Source organism: Apus apus, chromosome 3 (assembly GCF_020740795.1).
Source record: "Apus apus isolate bApuApu2 chromosome 3, bApuApu2.pri.cur, whole genome shotgun sequence".
Classification (NCBI taxonomy): Eukaryota; Metazoa; Chordata; class Aves; order Apodiformes; family Apodidae; genus Apus; species Apus apus.
The window spans coordinates 40,296,933-40,316,090 of record NC_067284.1 but is presented as its reverse complement, the minus strand read 5'-3'; positions in this window follow the sequence as shown (position 1 = coordinate 40,316,090).

Below are 19,158 nucleotides of genomic sequence, written 5' to 3'. Positions count from 1 at the left end.
CAGGTTGGAAATGCAAAATATACATTATTCTTTTAATACCCAAATGTTCATCTAAATTACACAGTTCAGTCTATAAAATAAGACAAGGGCTGTGTAAATTATTTGTATGTACTAAAGTTCTGGAATATTGAATTTTAGGAAGAAGTATGTATAAGGGATCTGGGTGTTGAAAGGAATGAGAATTACTGAAAAGTGGTACTCAGAAAACATGACAGAGTGAATTATTATAACAGTTATTTGAAATAGTCTCTTTAGGTCCTACAGAGACATTTATGACCTTTCAAAAAACTTCTGATCTAATTGAGCTTTGTAGGTTGGAAAGTGAAACTCCTTAAAAAGGGTACCTGTAATCTATGAATGAAAGTATTTGAATACAAAAGGTTGCATTTGGATTGTGACTTTCCTTTTATCTTCTCTTTCTGGTCTTTCAGGCCTTGCCCAAGAACTGTGCAAGGATGCAGGATGAATCACAACATAGTAACTTATTTTTAATGTGAATGCAGGTACTATGTTTTGTGCTAAAGCCTTGGACTTAAGTGAAAATACTACACAGAAAGTCCAAGCCTGCAATAAGCAGTGATTATAAAATATACTTCTACTTGCCTCTTCTTCAGCCCAATTTGTTTTCCACCTCTTGCAAATGGAGGGGACAGTCTCAGCTGATCTCTAAGAGAGAAGTAAAATATTAGCTGTTACTCCTGTTTCCTTGGTGCAAGTAATGTTCTAGGGAGAATTCCTATATGTTGTTTAGTAGACCAAAATGTTAGGGAAGAATGTTTCTTGCAGAAAGTTTTGTCAAGAAAAAAAATCCTTAACTGTACTGCATAAAATGCCTCTCTCTGGTAAGCTGCTGGGAAATATTCACTATTTGGGGGGAAAAAAAAAAAAAAAGCAGCTTTCTAATACATTGTTTTGTTTTGTTTTCCCCTGGAAATACTTGCACTTATCTGAAAGGTCTTTGCATTAATTTAGTAGAGTAGTCCAACCTTTCTGATACCTGAGTAGGAATAAGAACAAGTTATGTGCAGAATGAGTGCTCTTCTCATATAGGATTTCTGCTAGTGTTGGGATTAAAAAATCAGTAGAAGTTTGAGCATTGATTGCCATTTTACGTTATTACATTTAACTGATTTAACAGTTGCATGTTAAAGCTCTTCTGTTCCAAGTTCATGTATCTATAAATATATTTTAAAAAGAAGGTTACATGTGCAAAATGCAGCCAAGGTGAGAATGAGTGATGGTAGGTTATCAGCTTACTGTGAATCGGTGGCTTTCTCTTATGCTAGAATAAGTATGGTCCACGGATGCAAGAGCAGGAATCTATAAATGAGATGTCCACAATGGAGCACAATGAAAATTTGGAAAGGGTTTAATAAAGAAATTAGGTGATTTTAGCTCTTAGAGAAAGAAAAAATTAAAAAAAATTAAAAAGGGGGAGGGGAAGAAAAAAAAACAGCAGCAATTAAAAACCACTTATGACTCTTTCTCAGTAAGAGATCCAAGAAACCCAGACAACTTATTGTTTACTTTAAAGCAACTTAAAAGGTGAATTGAATCGGTTACAGCACAGAGGTTGGGATTGCTGTTGGGACTGCTACTGGGATTTCTGAAAGTGAGGAATTAACTCAAGTAGCAGAAAAATGCAAATCACTAAGAAGGGCTGACTTCAACCAAGTATGTTTCCATAACAAGGAATATACTTCTATTTTTCACTATTCCTAAGGATGGCAATTCAATATGGGCATCAAGCAGCATGACAATCCTTTATTACTTGAGCCTAATGTCTGTCTATATATAGATCAAACAGAAGTTATGGGTTGGGTTAAATGTGTGGCTTGTTATAGGGAAAGTCAGTAGTTGATCATAAATTATTTGTTTGTCCTGGAAATTTGAGAGTTTTCTGTAAAAGCAGTTTTCTTATTAGCACTTTAATCCATATTTCCAAGGAAAACAACTTTTTCCTTTCATCTTCAATATACACAGCTACATTTCTTTAAAGCATTTATGTTGTCTTTTTTGGAATGCTCTCGATCACACACACATCCTAATTCCCTCAAAATTATTCATCCATCCATCTATCCATCCATCCATCCATCCATCCTTCTAATTAGTGCCTTTAGAGATAGGAGTGTATTCTGTGTATTACTAGGTGGATTTGGGATGGATTGGGAATCAAATTGCACGGCTCTTTGACTGTGCACCAGTTTGTTCCTTGGGGCAGAAATGAGAAAGTTCGTAAAGAGACAAGTAAACAGTTGCCTGAATGTCCAAATCCAGTGTTATGTTCCCCTTACCAGACATTTGCAGTCAGGGTATTTTATGTCACATCTACTACTTTGATCTAGGGTAACAGTAAGCAGATCTTTTTTTCTATTCATATTAACTTTTGTTGGCCAGATGTGAAAGTAAATGTATCATAGTCCAAATCTTAGCTATTACCATGGAACAGAATGTGAACCTTGGCGGGCGGGGGGGTTGGGACTGTGTAATCACAACGCAGAGCATGTGGACTGACAAGCGATGCTAACACAGGGCCTGTTGTCCTCTTATTCCACATTTTGTCCATTCAGATACAGATATAGATGCCTGTTTGTTTGTCATTGACTAAGCAGGGCAAGATCATATCCTACAATTGATGCATTTATTATTCAACTGCAACAACAAAAATGGAGACCACGCACTTCTGTTTAAGTGGATTTGTGTCACACTCGGTATCAAAGATTTCATCTTAGCAAAAACATTGCCAGACTTCTATACACAGCCAGTATGTGTAAGTCCATCAGTGAAGGCAGTGAGGGCTTGGCAGTTCACAGATTAAGTGACAGCTGAAACACAGTATGTATATCATAATTTAATTTAGCTCCTGACTGATGAGATTTGGCTAGTTGTCCTTTCCTTCCAAGCTGAAAATCTTTTAAGTGCATTTAAAATAGAAGAAAACTTCTGACTTTATTTCTGACTGAAAACCAATAGGAAAGAATAGTTTTTGAAGTGGTAAGAAAAAAACAGTCTGTGTCATCTTTATTCACCCTAGTAGGATAAATTTCTTGCAGATCTATGCATTACATACACAGAGACTGAACATTGGTTCCAAAAGAAACTTGATGCAATGACTAAGTCGGCTTCACTTCTTTACAATGCTATTATCATCTGGGTTTATGCCCTCATTAGTCAAATCAGAAATGCCACATAATTCTAAAGTTATGCTGTCTCTTCCCCAAAAAACAGGAGGAAATTACTTGTTTTTATAATGAAATATCATTTGTGACATGGACTGTGCTTTCTAGGTGTGGCCTGAAACAATTTTCATAGTGGTATAAATCTCCTGTATTTTTGAGAGTAAGGGAACTAGAGGCCAAATACACTACATCTTTTCAGCTGAATTCAATTTGTGATTCTAGAATGGAGACTAGGCCTTTACTAATAAATCTTGTAGTTAGGCTAAGAACAGAAAAAATAAGCCCTTTCGTCTTCTTGCTACTCATTTCAGGTACTGAAATGTGGAGTTTGTACTTGTGCAAAGGTGAAGAGCAGCACTTCAGGATTCCTTGAATACCCTATACTTTTTAATGGCCTTTTAAAAATCCTGTTCTGAGTGGTTTCTTAAATTGTAACCTATTTCAGCTTTTATCTAGCACTTCTACCTTTACTCCACGCTAATCCTCACTGTGATAGCCAGAGACTGTCTGCATTTTATATCTATTTTTCCTGTGAAGACAGGTAGTATTTTTGTTTTGCTTTGTTTTTTAACAAAGGCTTCACATTTTTTGTTAGAATACTGAGGTATTTACTGGCTTATGCATGTTTACATTGCTTATTGCTAAAACCAGGGTCCAAGTTTAATCCTCATTCTAGGAGCACATCCTTAAATGGCTTAATTTTTGTAGCTGCAGAAACTTTGGTGAAGGACTGACCACTTTATGTCAACAGAACATTGTCTCTGCTCAGATTTAATGTTCCATCCATCTTGCTGGGAGTTTTCTCATGTCTTCTTGAAGGAAGAATGGAATTATAGGAAAGAGACAATATTCTCCGAAACTGTAAATCTTTCTAGGATTGATTTTGGAGGGAGAAGGAGATGGGGTGACAAAGGTATAATGGTTTGTATGGGTTGAGATATCTGGCCATAATAGGCAGATGAAAAAAGAATTAATTTCTGTGCAGTAACATATATTCCTTCAGGAAGGATCTTTCTCACACAAAGGTGGCATCTCTGTGAGTTTGTAACGTGTCCAGACTACATGTACTGAAGTGGGTAAGGAAACTGGGGAGGAATTGCTCTTAGCCCTACCTGCCACCTGTATTCTGCCCACAGATTTGGCCCTGTGAGGACAGTGGGAGCTCAATTCGCTACAAAAAGGCGAATGAACTGAATTGAAGTCAGTAAAGGGTGATTTCCTCATCAAAGTGTGCTAGCCTGAACAGAAAAGCATCAGTATTCAGTATGAGCTGACAACAGGTTTAAAAGATGTAGTATAACCACCACTGCCAGGAGACAGCATAGGCAAATCATTCCTTGTCAGCTGTTGTAGAATAGAAATTCCATTGTCCCAAAAGGCTGTCTTGAAATAGAACTTTGTACCTGTGCTTTGTGCTTTATAAAGAGTTGTGGTGCTTGAAGATGGCTGAATCAAAAGTGCTGGGTTGTTTTTTTGTTTGGTTTTTTGTTTGTTTGTGTTTGTTTGTTTGTTTGTTTGTTTGTTTTTCCCATACATATCTGAGAAAGTGGGAGAAGTTTTAGTACAGTAATACTTGCTAACAGCAGTTGTTGAAGGTGTCAGCATACTCTAATGCCTAGAGCAGAAAGGAACAACTTAAACAGCCCCAGACAAAGCTTTCAAATGGGCTCCAGGATACCCAATAAGCTCTGTATTGAGGGTTGCTCTTGATTTTACTAAAGGAAGAAAAGAACGAAAGGAAATATTTTCTCAGCAAGTGTCTTTCTGGGTTGACCTTATAAATGTCATACTCTCCAGACTCTGCTGAATGAATAGCGAGGGGATCAACACTGAAAGAGAAACAATTTTGCTTAGTTGAGAACCATGAATGTTACAGAATTATGTGAGGCATGTAGAAAGTTGCATAGTTTCTTGAATGGAGAAACATAGGTCAGGACCCTATTTCATCAGGTCTGTTTTTACATCTAACTAGCTTTTAAGAGTACAACAGCCTAGAATTTGAAACCCACAACCACCTCATAGTGCTGTGCTACTGTAGAACATCATTTTTGCATAAGTGATGTAGACTGAGATGAGCATTGCAAATTTGGGAAAGGTCTCAGCTATACAAAATTCAGATTCTGAAATAGTGGTTCATGAAGATTTTTTAAAGCCTAGGAGTCTTTTTACTTTTGCACAGAATCAGTTCTTGTAATGACAGAAACAGTGATCCATAATTTAACTTCATTGTTATTACAGAAATAAATCACAACATCCTTAATAATAATGAAAAAAGGCACGATTACTTGTTCATCCTAAGATCAAAAAAATGCACAGAAATTTTCACTTTTCACTTCTGTTAGAATTGAGGAGGGGAAATTTTAAAATTTTTGAGACTTTTATCCATGTATTGTAAAGGTTTCCACGTGTGCTGCTGATGTTAAGAATCATAACTTTGATTTACACAAATGTAAGCTTTATATATTTGGTAAAGACCAGTTTGATTCTGAGCGAGGATAAAGAAGGTTGATCTAACAAAAGCCAGTTATGTTCACAGCAAATAACAGACAATTTGTAAATGAAAGCTACCTGAAGCGTGCCATCAGGTCCTACGTGAACCAGAAAAACAGTATGAACTCCTCTGCTTTTTTGACTGTCTGCATTATTTTTTGCAGACAACTCAATTCATCAGTGGTGACATTCTCTAAGAAGAGTCTCACTGCCTGTCAGTCCTGCATTAAAAAAACCTGTTGTTCAAGACCACAATGTCAGGCAAAATGGACATATGCTATTTTAATCCTATCTCAAAGATTGAGCTTCTGATAATGGCTGTTACTTTCTTAAAAGGGATTATGTTTCAGGCATTTCTGAGAGCACAAAAAATTATCCTGAGTACCTCAAAGAGGCTAAGGCACCCAGTCAATCTCTATCAGTTGAAGAATGATCAATTCTTGTAATCAACAAGAACCAGATGTCAATTTTCCCTGACACACTGCACATCCAGCATTGATTTATTGCTCATGAAGTCCCTACTAGGCATCCTCACAAAAGAGTAGACCATTTTATTCTACATCACGGTGTGTAGTAAACTCAAGTAGGGTGACATTAAAAAGCCTGGGATGAACTAACCATCTGGGACCTTCAAAAATAAAAATAGAAACCTCTTGGCACAGCTGACCTTGGTCTGGGTGCAGGTATGCCATGCTAATGTCTGATTCAGAGCTTAAGATTGAATTAGAGCTAATCATTGCAAACAGCATTGCAAGGCAGAGTGAACAAAGAGTGACATTCAAATAACGCAAAATAAATTTGTGCTAAATAAGGAAAGATTGAATGAGTGGCTGGCTTTTTATTATTTTGAAATTAAAGTTTTGGGCTTGTTACTGACCTATTGCTAAAGCCAGTACCATTAAAGTGGAACTAGAACGTTAAAACCCTAAGTATTTCTTGCTGATGATTCAGGCTTAATGTACCTTTAATTAAATTTATTGGAACAAGTGCTTTGCTTTTCTTGGAAAGGTGAAAAAATGTTGATAATGATCCATTGCTAATTTAGGGATTGCATTTTTGTAACAATCAATGCAATTAGTGAAGGTTGCATGGATAGTTTGAAGTAAGATGAAATGTTAGAGCTTTGAAATGTTTTCTGTAATCTTTTTACATGTGTAACTCTTAGCAGGCTGCTAAAATTGGAAGGATAGTGATAACAGTAAGATGATTACTTCTTTTTGTTAATTTTCTCAGTGCTTTCCCTGCAGCAAGTACTGCCAATAGAATTTAAAAAGAAAAAAAAATTAACAACGGGAAACCAAAAGCATCTTTATTCTTTCTACTTCATTGCTGAGCAAGTGAATGATATGGCACTAAATCTTAACTTTTACTTATAAAGAAAGGTGGAAAACCAAAAAGTGAATTATCAGTGTGGTTGAAGTTGATGGGAAAACTACCTTGACTTCATCAGAGGCCAGTGTGAAATCAGAATGAACTCTAAATGGCTGAAAGTTCAGTTCTGGCAATAGATACTGAAAGCATGGCTGGCTGGCTGACATACCTCAGCATGTCACTAGTGCCTATTCACTTGTGTTTAACCTGCAATCACAGCAATAGTGGCAGGGCAGTGGGCTTGGGTGGAATCTGCTCCAGAGGAGGTATATCCCCCTCATTTGCTATTTGTGTCGGACAGTGGGGAATGGAAAGCAGAAGAAAAATGGAGGAATTGAAACCTTCATCTGTATTTTCTTTTTTTTTCTAAGAGGGAAGAAGGTATATAATGCTTAATGGGTGGTAGTAGACTCCTTATGTGGTCTAACAGAAGAATGTATCTTTTTCTATTCAAGAATATAACTGGGGAAGTTATACCACTGCTCTGATATCCATGGGGAAAGAGAAAAAATTGCTAGGCATACTGCTAGTGCAAAGGAGCTTCTCTTCTCATTAAAGTCTCCCCCATGCTGGCAAATAGTGCCATTTGCTGCTACTCAGTGTTATTTCAATACCTGACATGATACATCAACAGGGAGAGAAACCTCGTGAACTGTGAGCACTGGGGTATGGCAAGGAATGGTGGTAATGACTGCCTTGGGGCTGTGTTTGTAGACAGCACTGAGGTCTGCTGTGGTATACCCACTGTTGCTTTACTTAAGACAGAAGACTTTGTACCAATAAGATACCTTTAAAGCAGAAGAATTGGTATCCAATAAGATACATTTTTTAAGATACTTTTATTTTTTTCCAGACTAGATATTATTGCCAAATAATCTCAGTAACAGGGTGTGTCCTCCTCTGAAACACCCATTTGGTTAAGATTACTGAGTGGTTTGTGAAAGAAATACCAATGCCACATTTGCTTTCCAGGTACTCTTTGGTCAGAGAAATCAGATGTTGCTGAATGTCATTAACTGCTCATGAACTGGGAAAGTTTTTAGCTTTGGGATTCTGCATGATTATATATGACAATATACATTATTACAAATACATGCTCATTAAAGTGAACTATAGTGAATCTGTTTTTCAAAAATGCATAAAGTAGCCTCCAGAATGAGTAAAGAAACCTTGTAAGTTCCTATTTACAGCCATGCATGGTGAGAAGGAGAGGGCTTGGACCAGCGGCAGAAGTACACCTAAGTGCATTCTGCTGATGTAGCAACAAACATTGCTAACCAAAACATCTCAAAACTAGTTTTACTTTCCAAACAGAATACTACACATGTATGAGCAGCCATTTCAGGAAGAGAGGAGTGTTATAAACTGAAAAGAACCAAATTAAAACACATACTAATAAAGCTGACATACATATTTATAATGAGTGGTTGAGGAAATGTTATGTATAAGGATTCTTTCAATGAATCACTGCTATACAGAATGAATTTTCAGCTGCTCTGTAACAACCATGTATACCAGCAATCCATAAGGTGTGCTGAAGTCGACAGAAACCACCTCAGAGGAAAAGTAATTTAAAATCGTTAAGGATGTCAAATGATAATCCTGGGATGATAACAAAAGCCTTGAAAGTATAGACCACAGAGAGACCCTCAGACTACAAACACAGATTACTACTTATTGATCAGTCTGGATGCAACTTGGAGATAAACTAGTTTTAGAGTATAACAAAAACCATATTGTTTGGCTTACCTCTGTTGATTGAAGGCACTGCTGAAAACAGGAATCTCCTGCCGGAATAAAATGTATGTTGTGAAAAATAGTAAGGCTAAACAGCAAATTTCTGCTAAATCTTTTGCCAAGCACTGTATGCAGGGTTCAGGTAGCATTAACATTAATAGAATTGCGTATTAGTCTGTGAAAATTTACTGCAACTCATTATATAGGTGGAGGTGTCTTTAGATAGTTTTTGCAAGACTGCAAGACAAATTGCTGCATTCACTGTTACCTAACAGAAATTAACATGCAGAATTGATCAGTCTGATATCATCTAGCTTAGTAATAATAAACATGCAACTATCATCACTGAAGAAAAATTAATCTGAGTATTTGGTTAAGATTTGTTTGATTATGCTCTGATCAATTAGTTTGCTTATATGTCTTTAAGGACTGGTTATTAAATCTGAATGCAACAGGACTTCGGGAAGTGCTTCAGAGTTCAAAATGTCAGTGTGTTGCCCTTCTTTACACAGGCTTTCCCTGAGGTGATGCCATTTTGTCTGCTCTGCCGCGCCCTGCAGTGGGGCGGTTGGAACTGGCTGTGTTCAGCACGTGGCATCTCCAGCTGCTCTGCAGCCTCCCATCTGGCACCCAGGCACCTGCACCCAGTACAGACACAAAAAGAGATGTTGGAAGGAACAAAGATGAAAACAAGAACTTTTAGCATACGCTGTAGCAGAGGGGAGGAAAAGTAGGCAGAAAAAAAATGTAGTATTTATTTATACGGGTATTTGGAAGGGGTGGCCAAAATATTCTCACGGCTTTTGTTCTTGATGTGGTTTCCACAGTGGGCTACTGGAATGCCTTCCTTGCTGCTTTCCAGTTTTTGAAATAGTAGCTTTGAATGCTGAGTTTTGGCAAAGGTTCAGAAAGACATTTAATTAAAAACTAAGGTATTTTATGTTTCAGTGATCTGCTTGAAACTCAGCAGGCTGGAACCTATGTGGGAAGCAGCATATGCTGTCATGGAGCCCCTTACAAATTGGGGCCTCAAGCAGCCTGCAGCTCTGCACTCTCATGCCTGGATCCTAGAGGTTAAGCAGAAAAAGAATGAGCAGAAATGATACACAAGTAAGTGTTTATCTAAGTGTTAATTGTTGTGGTTTAGCCCCAGCTGGCAACTAAGGACCACACAGCTGCTCTCTCACTTCCCCTGCAGTGAGGGGGAGAGGATGAGGGAGAGAAATGGAAGAGTAAAACTGAGAAGACTCGTGGGTTGAGATAAAGACAGTTAAAGCAAAAGCTGTGCGAGCAAGCAAAGCAAAACAAGGAATTCATTCACTGCTTCCCGTCAGCAGGTGGGTGTTTAGCCATCTCTGGGAAAGCTGGGCTCCCTTGGGCCTGACAGTTACTTAGGAAGACAACTGTCATAACTGTGAATGTCTCCCCTTCCTTCTTCTTCTTCCTCCAGCTGTATATGCTGAGCCTGGCCTCCTATGGTGTGGAATATCCTTTTGGCCAATTGGGGTCAGCTGTCCTGGCTATGCACCCTCCCAGCTCCTTGTGCACTTACATGTAGCAAACTATGGGAAGTTGAAAAGTCCTTGATTCCTTAGCAACAACTAAAACCATCAGTATATTATCAACATTCTTCTCATATTAAACCCCGTACTAAATCCAAAACACAATGCTATTCTAGCTACTAAGAAGAAAATTATCTCTATTCCACCTGAAACCAGGACGATAATATAATACTGGGTGCGTCATTAGTTACAAAGCTTACATCAGAGAACTCTGGCCTATAATAAATGAATCTCTATTGCTTTAAATTGCAGGTATTCATGAGCCTACTGCAGCCCTGATGTTATGTGCAAAATGAGCTTGAGGGCAACTGAGGCAATACAAACTAGGATCAGTGCCATATGCACAAGCACTACAGTAAAAGAGGTAAAGTTGAAAAAGTAACCATAGTAAACACAGGAAGAGTGTTATCAGTGGCCTTAGGCTGTGTTGGGGGGAAAAGGTCCTTAGAGGTTCTTTACAAATGTTACACATTTAGTGGTATAAATTTTATTTTACAGTCTGCTTTTGTACACAGGCAGGCTGGGATTGCACCCAAGAGTCAGGTATTACATGGTATACATTTAGGAATTATAGAAGAGCTAAATGTAAATTCTAGAGTTATAGTAAATGCAAAATCTCCCTATCTTTAATTTCAGGGGTTGAAGTGTTTACGGGGTTAGATCAGAGATCCGCAGTGATTGTACAATATCAAAGACAGTTTAACCAAGGGATTCATAGGTATTTGTGTCTTAATTATTTTGGTACTGTGGAAAGTGTCCTTTTTTATAAAGTTAACACAATCAAGAAGTATAAAAACCTGTCTTCTATTTGCATTAGACTGTTATGTGGAACAGAAAATCAAAGCTATATCAGAAGAGAATAAAATCATTGTCTATCCCCATGTTTATTTATTCTTAATGATTGGAGGGCTTTTTTGTTTGTTTGTTTGTTTGTTTTTCTTTCACTTCTTCCTTCTCCAATTAACTTTTGGTGTTTACTGGGAAATTTGACAAACTAAGACTTTTTTAATTAATTCATCTGTAATTCCCTTTTTGCAAATATCTCATCTACGTAAGTGTTTTGCTTTCAGACTAATATACAACAAGGAAGATATTCCCTATCAAATTGGGCATGGGCTTAAACCCTACTTTTCTGGATGAAGTGGGTTATTTTATTTTTTTTTTCCAGTCTGAAATCCTTCTCTTTGATGAGTGGCCCATGCTGCTTAAGAGCTTTTGTACCTTTCGTCTCTAGACCAGGTGGAGTGCTACATTGCTGCATTGAAGAGCAGGTTTTCTTCAGCTGTGTTCCCTATTCACACAGAAATAAATGGCTCTTGCAGAGTCACAGCAAAGTAGAGTTGGGAGATGGAGTTAGTCACAATTGGGAAACAGTCTGAAAGGAAGCAGTCTCCTGAATGAATACTTCCCTACTGCATGTGGTTAATTAAAATCAGTTACTACCTTCTGCTTTTCAAAAAGCAGTTGAGATAGATTATTGGTGGCTTGTGGATAAAACCTGAAGAAGAATGTATATTGAAAAGCAGTGACCTATTTGCAGGTAGATTTTGGATGGCAATGTACCGGTGATGTCTATCTGAAACTGACTGTGAATGATCAAATATTTGAAAGAAATGCAGAAGATTCTTAGGATACACAACCATAGTTGGCAGTAGGACATCTGAACACCAGTTTTAAAGCTGTAGATCCTTCAAAAATGTGAAAAATATCTTCAGAAGGATTTAAGTACATATGGTGATATAAATGCCTATACAAAGAATTGAATGCCAAATATTAAGTGTTCCAAACTTCTAAACAGGTATGTTTCTTGAAGCTAGTTTCCAGGTTTTGTTAACTGCTGTAGTGCTGCTGGAATACATTTACCTAAAGGAATGTGTAGAGCTGGGACTTCCAGGTGATATTTTGTATCTGTTTTTTGATTAAAACCTGGAACTATTTAAGCGCTTTCATATAATAAGAAGCTGTTTAGAACTTGCAAGTGTCCTGGTGAGATTGGAACTGGCTAGGCTGGCATGGAGATGTGCAATTACATACTAACTCAAAGGTGATTGGTCACTCTTGCCTGGAAGCTGTATGGACATACCATGAGCACATGTGCATCCATGTCTCTAATGGTGTTACAAGTACTTTCTTGTTTGCTTCTGATGAGGTTGTGAGCACTTCCAGAGCAGTCAGGTGTAAGGTAAGTCAAACAGTATTTTTTAAATACTTGCCATGGGTTTATGGAAAACTCTTCACTGCAAGATGTTTCAATAGAGCTGCCTGAGGCCACTGGCAGGTTTAACAAAATGTTTCTGTCAAGAAATTGTCAGCAGTGTAAACAGAGGACAACACTGCACAGAAGACACCATTTTACAGTAGGGTGAAAGCTCTGCTGATTTTGTATACCTGTTGGGGCTGATTTATGTTGCAAGAGGATGATACTTTAATATCCATTGGAACTGCAATTTTAAATTCAGACGATCTCTGTTGTGCTCTGATTATTTCAAGAAGGGCCTTTCTTTCCAGCTCCATGCTGACATACTAATTTGATAGTTATTTCTTTTCTAATTTCTTAGTCTCAGAACAAATGTTTACACTTCTTCTAATTGTTTTTTTATTATTACATTTACTGCTTTATATTCTAGTTTCTCTCTGTACCTTAAGTAGCTTGCTGCCAGTGCAGCATCTTTGCTACACCACTGTGCACACAGTGTTCACTGGGTGCATTTACATAATGAGCTAATCTTTGTTGGCTGATTACTTTGTGGAAAGTATTGAACATTTAACTGATAATAATTGCAATCTATCAAACTGCACAGTCACCTCACAAATCATCACAGTATGTTTGCTAAAACCTCTGTTGAATTTTATGAGCTCTCACTGTCCATATTGACAACTGACTAGAAACTGCCTAATATTCAGATCTATCAGAAGAAAGCCTGGGATCTTTTCCGGTCAGTTGCTCTGGAATTAATAAAAGCAAGAGATTTCTAAAAAAAACCCCAAACCTGTTCTTTGTTAAAGTCTAGGTTGTATCTTAATATAATATTAGTTTGAGGCCAACAGAGAAAAAGTATATACTAAGGTACTGTTTTAAATTGGCTGCTCTGCCTTGTTGTTCACTGATATTTCTAAGATTTTGTTTGCAATCAGAACACCTAAAGCTTTAATGTATTTGGCCAGGTTAAAAAACTCTGAAGTTACATATTAAATTAACCATCACATCTAGCCTAAATTCCTCAATCTACCTTTTTGCAGAAAAATTACTTTCTGTATTCAGAGATGAAACTCTTGAAGTTGAATTTACAAACAACCTAATATAATCTCAATGAATTTGTCACTGGGATTAAATAAAAGACAGATACATGTACATTGGCCTCTACTACAGGGCAGACTGTCATGTTTTTTTAAAGTGGTAATTTGCAGCTAGGTCCCTTGACCTTTGTGAGCAGTACATTATTTTTGTGACATTGACTTCTTCATAAACATAGACCATGAGACTGTTATTGTAAGTCAAGGAATTTTTTATACCTTCCTGTCCCATGCCCTGAAATGTTTTGAAATTGCAATAGAAATGTTTAGTACAAATACTAAGGAGGAGGCTCTTTCCTGAAAATCTTGCAGGAGATAAAGTGGAGAGAGACCAAGTATTATTATCCATGTTGGACAGTTGTGGATCTGCAGGATTGCTGCATACCACTGCCTATGAAGAGGGATGTAAAGTCAGGAACTAAACACGTTTTGTCTTCAGTGTCTACTGACAAAAGACCTTTGAAGGTGTATATGTGGAATTTCCCGTATTGCTCATACTTTTAAGTAACTAACACTCAGTCAGAGACTATATTTTGAACGTTCACTTTGGGAAAAGCTTCTAGACAGAAGCTGTTAGGAGTTGTGACAACTTTTAAGTAGTAGCAGGCTGAGCAAAGCCTTGTGCAAGCAGCCCACGGCTGCAGTCAGGGTAGCTGGAGAAGTGCTAAACCTGGCTGATCCACAAAAAACATTGTGAGACCCCAAAAACATTAAGAATTGACTGTCTTGTTATCAACCTGGAATTTGCAAGTATTAGTTCAAGTACGTCTTTCAGATACTGGTTTTGATTGAAGATCACAAATTAAAATTAATTCCTCATCATATACTGTGGCAGACATTGTATAACTTTGTTATTGGCTTTTTCAAAAATGTAAGTGGTGGGTGTACAAGAACTGTAGGAGTAGACACTGGCAACTGTGACAGATGGTGGAGGAAAAGCAAAGTTCAATCAACACGCTGAAGTGAAAGCTATGTGGCAAAGAATATTTACTGTGGGTCTCGGCTAGAATTTTCCCAAAGGAAAACATTTGCTGGGATGTAGGTGCCAAGCTTGTTTTCTTGGTCAGAATAGGAGAGAACACTTGACTTTTTCTACTTTCTTGCCCATTCATACCTTCTGAAAGGCTCGTTTGAAATACTAGGTTCTGACATGGACTCCTCTGCTCTTTAAAGGCAAGTCAAACTGGCTACTTACAGTCCAGATCATGCTATACCATAAAGTATGTTAATGTATTTTTATACATCTTTCAAAATTCGTCTTCAATATCTCAAGTTTGTAGTAGAAATATGTCCATGTGGGGGGAAAAGAAACTATTCTTACATTGGAGTTTTGGCAGTTTCACCTTCTCTACGATAACAAATGACAGTTTAACTGTACATGACACAAGTGGAGGAGAGAGGTTTCCATGTGTGCACTATTACTCATGTTACAGGTTCAGCTTGCAACACTCATGGGGCTTCTGCTTCCCATCTAAGCATCTTGAAAAAAAAAAAACCCAAAACGAAACACCACAAAATAAGATGATGCATTAAAACAACTTATGCTGTTTTAATGATATAAACCATCTAGTGGGAGGATCTAGTAAGAATCAGAGTGGTGCAAGCTGTGGGAGTATTTAACATAGGAACAGGGATTATAGAAAGTAGCTGGTTGTTACATTGTTTTAGCTGCATGTAAGAGCATGTCCTGGAAGTTCTTGATTACTGCCTTTCTCCAAGGATTATTATATTTTAATTAACTAATTGTTATTTTGGGGGGCAGTGCTGATGGAGAAGATGGCTATTTTTATGGAAGGCATTTAAGAATGCTTCCTGCTCTGAAAGAATCACTGTGCTCTTGGAAAATAATTGATGAAATCTCATGTCAAAATTCTGTTGCAGCAAAAAATTTCCATTATTATTCACAACAGATAATGAGCTATCAGCTTGCAGGTGGAAGATGATACTGTGTTCCTCAGCACAGCATGCTAGTATTGCATGATATTGTCAACAGCTGTTTAAAGCTCTAGCCTCACAGATGAAAAGCAGCTGGCAGTAAGAATAGCCAGAGTGGTTGTCTGCAGCAGCATTGCAGAATAAATCCAGGATACCCAGTGCACTGAGATTCTCCCACTTACTGCAATTCAGGCTGCTTTGGAAGCTTCAAGTCTACTGCATGTTGAAGGTGAAGGCATTTTTCTTGATATAAAATTAGTTTCTTTAAGGGATTTTCTCTATCAGGAAGCTGTTTGGCTATAAGTGATTTGGCTGATAATTCATTAAATTTAATGTTCATGGAAATCTGAAAGGGTTGAGGGATATAGAGGCCATGGTTTCCCCTTATCTCCAGGATCTGTACAAAATGAATTTCCTACAAGTATCTAAATTATTCCAAAGTGATTTAGACAGATGGTCAAACTGTCTTCATGGGTCTGTAATTTCTCTCAGAAGGAATTTCTTGCCAAAATTGTATTTCTTCCAAAGCTTGGTTTTCTGTTTTCTAGCAAGAGGCTTTTCTTTGTTGCTTTAGAGCTGGAGAAAATAACATTATAACTAAAACCCATCCTGAATCAAAATGGGCAATAAGTTCTTTTGGACCTGAAAGCTTCACCTAGAAGGTCCACGACAGAATTTCTGACAGTATATTTCACTGTTCACAACATTAGGTTTTACAAACCAATAAAATACTGATCTGGAAAAAAATACTTGCAGTTTGCCTTCTACGTGAAAATTGTGCTGCAGGAGGTAGTCTTAAAATTGTACCTTATCTACACCATCAAGACTTTGGAGGAAAGGGAAGTTCAAATAGATGAATGCAAATATGAGACAAGGATTATTTTTTTTTTTATCACTTTTACTGCTTTCCTTGAAATTTCATCTACTCTAGAGAACTGCTGACAAATGGATTTTGGTATTAGGCTCCTTCCCTTTTTCAATTAATGATTATCAACATGGTGAGACCTTCAGCCTCCTGGTTTTATTAGGAATATTGCTTACTTTCAGCAGCAACCTTACCAGCAGCTGTGATGCAAAGGAATGCTGCAGAACAAATGGATTGATGTGCTGGCTTATGAATGTCTATATTAATTTAACATTTTAAAAGTCAAGTCCATTTTTAAAGCAAATAATTCCCACCTGATGGTTGAGTCTGATATTATGATAGGCTTTGTGTGACAGCACAGGAGCTACCAAGAGGAGGTGAAATATTTTTAGAGGGTAAACACTGATACATTTCAAATGGTTAATTTCTCTTGGAGTTGTTTTTTTGTGTGTGTGTGTTTCTTTTAAAATCTACTGTGGAAAAGCCTGCTTTCCCTGTTCACCAGTCTAAGCAAATTTGGTGTGGTCTTTCTCATTCTATTTCTGAGCAGGAAACTGACTTGATGAAATGTTAGTCAAGTGTCAGTTCCCAATTTAACCCCATCTAAAGAATTTTTCAGACAATATTGATACCTTGATATTGATGTGTATCACTGCATTAATGTTATGCTTTAACACCTCTTTTTTGTGATGAAATGGAATCAAACAGCATTATGCTCTGGAGTTGCGAAGGGTTTTTTTAATTTACTCATGATTTGGTATCAGAGCAACAGTGAAGGTGTTTTTTCCCTGTTACTCTGCTGAGTATCCAAAACTTTTTGAACCAGTTCTTGTTAGGTGAAGAAATAAAGCTGGTACCTCATTCACAATCTGAAATTGAAATATTTGCTGTGCTTTAGATTAAATTTTGAACAGAAGTGAAATCTGAAAGGACATGGTCTGTGTATCTGGAAAGAGTATTTTAAATTATTGGAAACCAGGCTGAATAATCTTGCTTTGAAGCAAGAGTCATACCTCTTCCTACCTATGTGTAATCAGTTACTAAGCAAAATGCCAGAAGAGGTGTCATGAATATTCTCCACTGATTTGCAGAAGCGGTAGAAACATTGCAGCTCTCCAGAAGCCTTCCTTCCAGGAAATAAATACTGGTTACTTCTTCAGACAAAAGTATAATATTATGTGTAAAAAAAATTTTTATTTTCTATCTGCTCAAACTACTCAGAATTTTATCTTCAGTTCTACGCCAATATGGTATATAAGAATATGTTATAATTTGAAAGGGAAAAGGTATGCTGTCATTACCATCTATTCTTTAATTCTATATGCAATTTTTTGCAGTTCCATCTCAGATTTATCCATCTCTAACTCCTTGTGTTAGTTTTGTTTGTTTTGTGGAGGTAGTGGTGTTTTTTTTTTTTGTCTGGGTTTTTTTTTTTATGATTTGCCTAAAATACATCAAAGAGAACTGGAAAAGATCATAACCCATTAATACTAACTAAATTTTTATTTTTTGAAAAATATATTTAGGGGACAGAAAGGTCATATATCACAAAGTTAACTCTCTGTATCTTTTGGGCTGTGAAACTTCGAATAAAATATTTTAGAATGGCATGTGCTCTAGAATAACATCTCAAAAATTCAGGTCATGACTGAAAATATTGATCTGGTAATTTATTATTTTAAAGTACCTTTGTTTGACCGGGTAGTTATCTTAATTGTAAAAAGACAACCTCTTCCAGTCTGTTTCCATAGCTCCTGACTCCTAGCTCTCACACATTGTTGTTGGCAATGTGCTTTTCTTCTTTGTGAGGTGGGGTAGAAGACATTTCTCTAGATTAAAGAGATGCTGTCAGAAATCTCTTCTCCCCATGGGCAATCACAGTGAAAAAATAATCTTCTAGCACTTTCACCTAACAGTCTTCCCTTGAATGGACTAATTAGACTATGCCTCGTAGATCCTTAACTGTATGATTGTTATTTAGTATGACACATAGCTTTTTTCTCAGCCTTCTAGTTTTTACACATGCTTGCTGGAAATGCTGAGAATGGAATAGAAGATTATTTACTTAATAGCCTCTGATGTTGTTAACAGAGGAACATAGTCTCTTAATTTACAAATTAGGATTTCTTTCGTAGCCATAACTCATAAATTTCTCTGTTGCCAGAGCATGGGATTCTTTTGGATAGCAAATTTACTTGTCTTTGTCACTGTTCCTTCATAACAAATTCCTTCATGTGGAAAACATGATGTTTGGCCTCTATTGAGATATAAGTGGTCATTGGCTGTATCAAAATGCATGCCTTCTAATTTTCCCACTTCATCAACTGACCCAGACCCATTTCCACCACGTATTTATCCCAGTCTTTACATACCTCTCCATCAGTTTTATGGTCATCTGGAAATGTTCTGAGAGAGGATGTTACAGTTCTACCCATGTAAACTGGTTTTGTTGCAGTTTCTGCTGATCCCAATTCCTGTCAGGTGTGCAGCCCTGATGTGTGGATAAGCCTGATGAACCTGTCTGTTTCCTTGGGAAATGCAGCCTAAAGTAATTGCTTCTAGTAGCTGATTTTCAGTAATGTACCTCTTTTCTAAAAGGCTGACAGACTCCCATTTTCCTTCCTTGGGAAGCTGCTGCTGTAACTCGCTAGTGAGTTAAGAAGCTGCTGGAATCTGAGCATCACTCTTAGTAGGGACAGAGAACACACTCTACCTGTGCTAATTC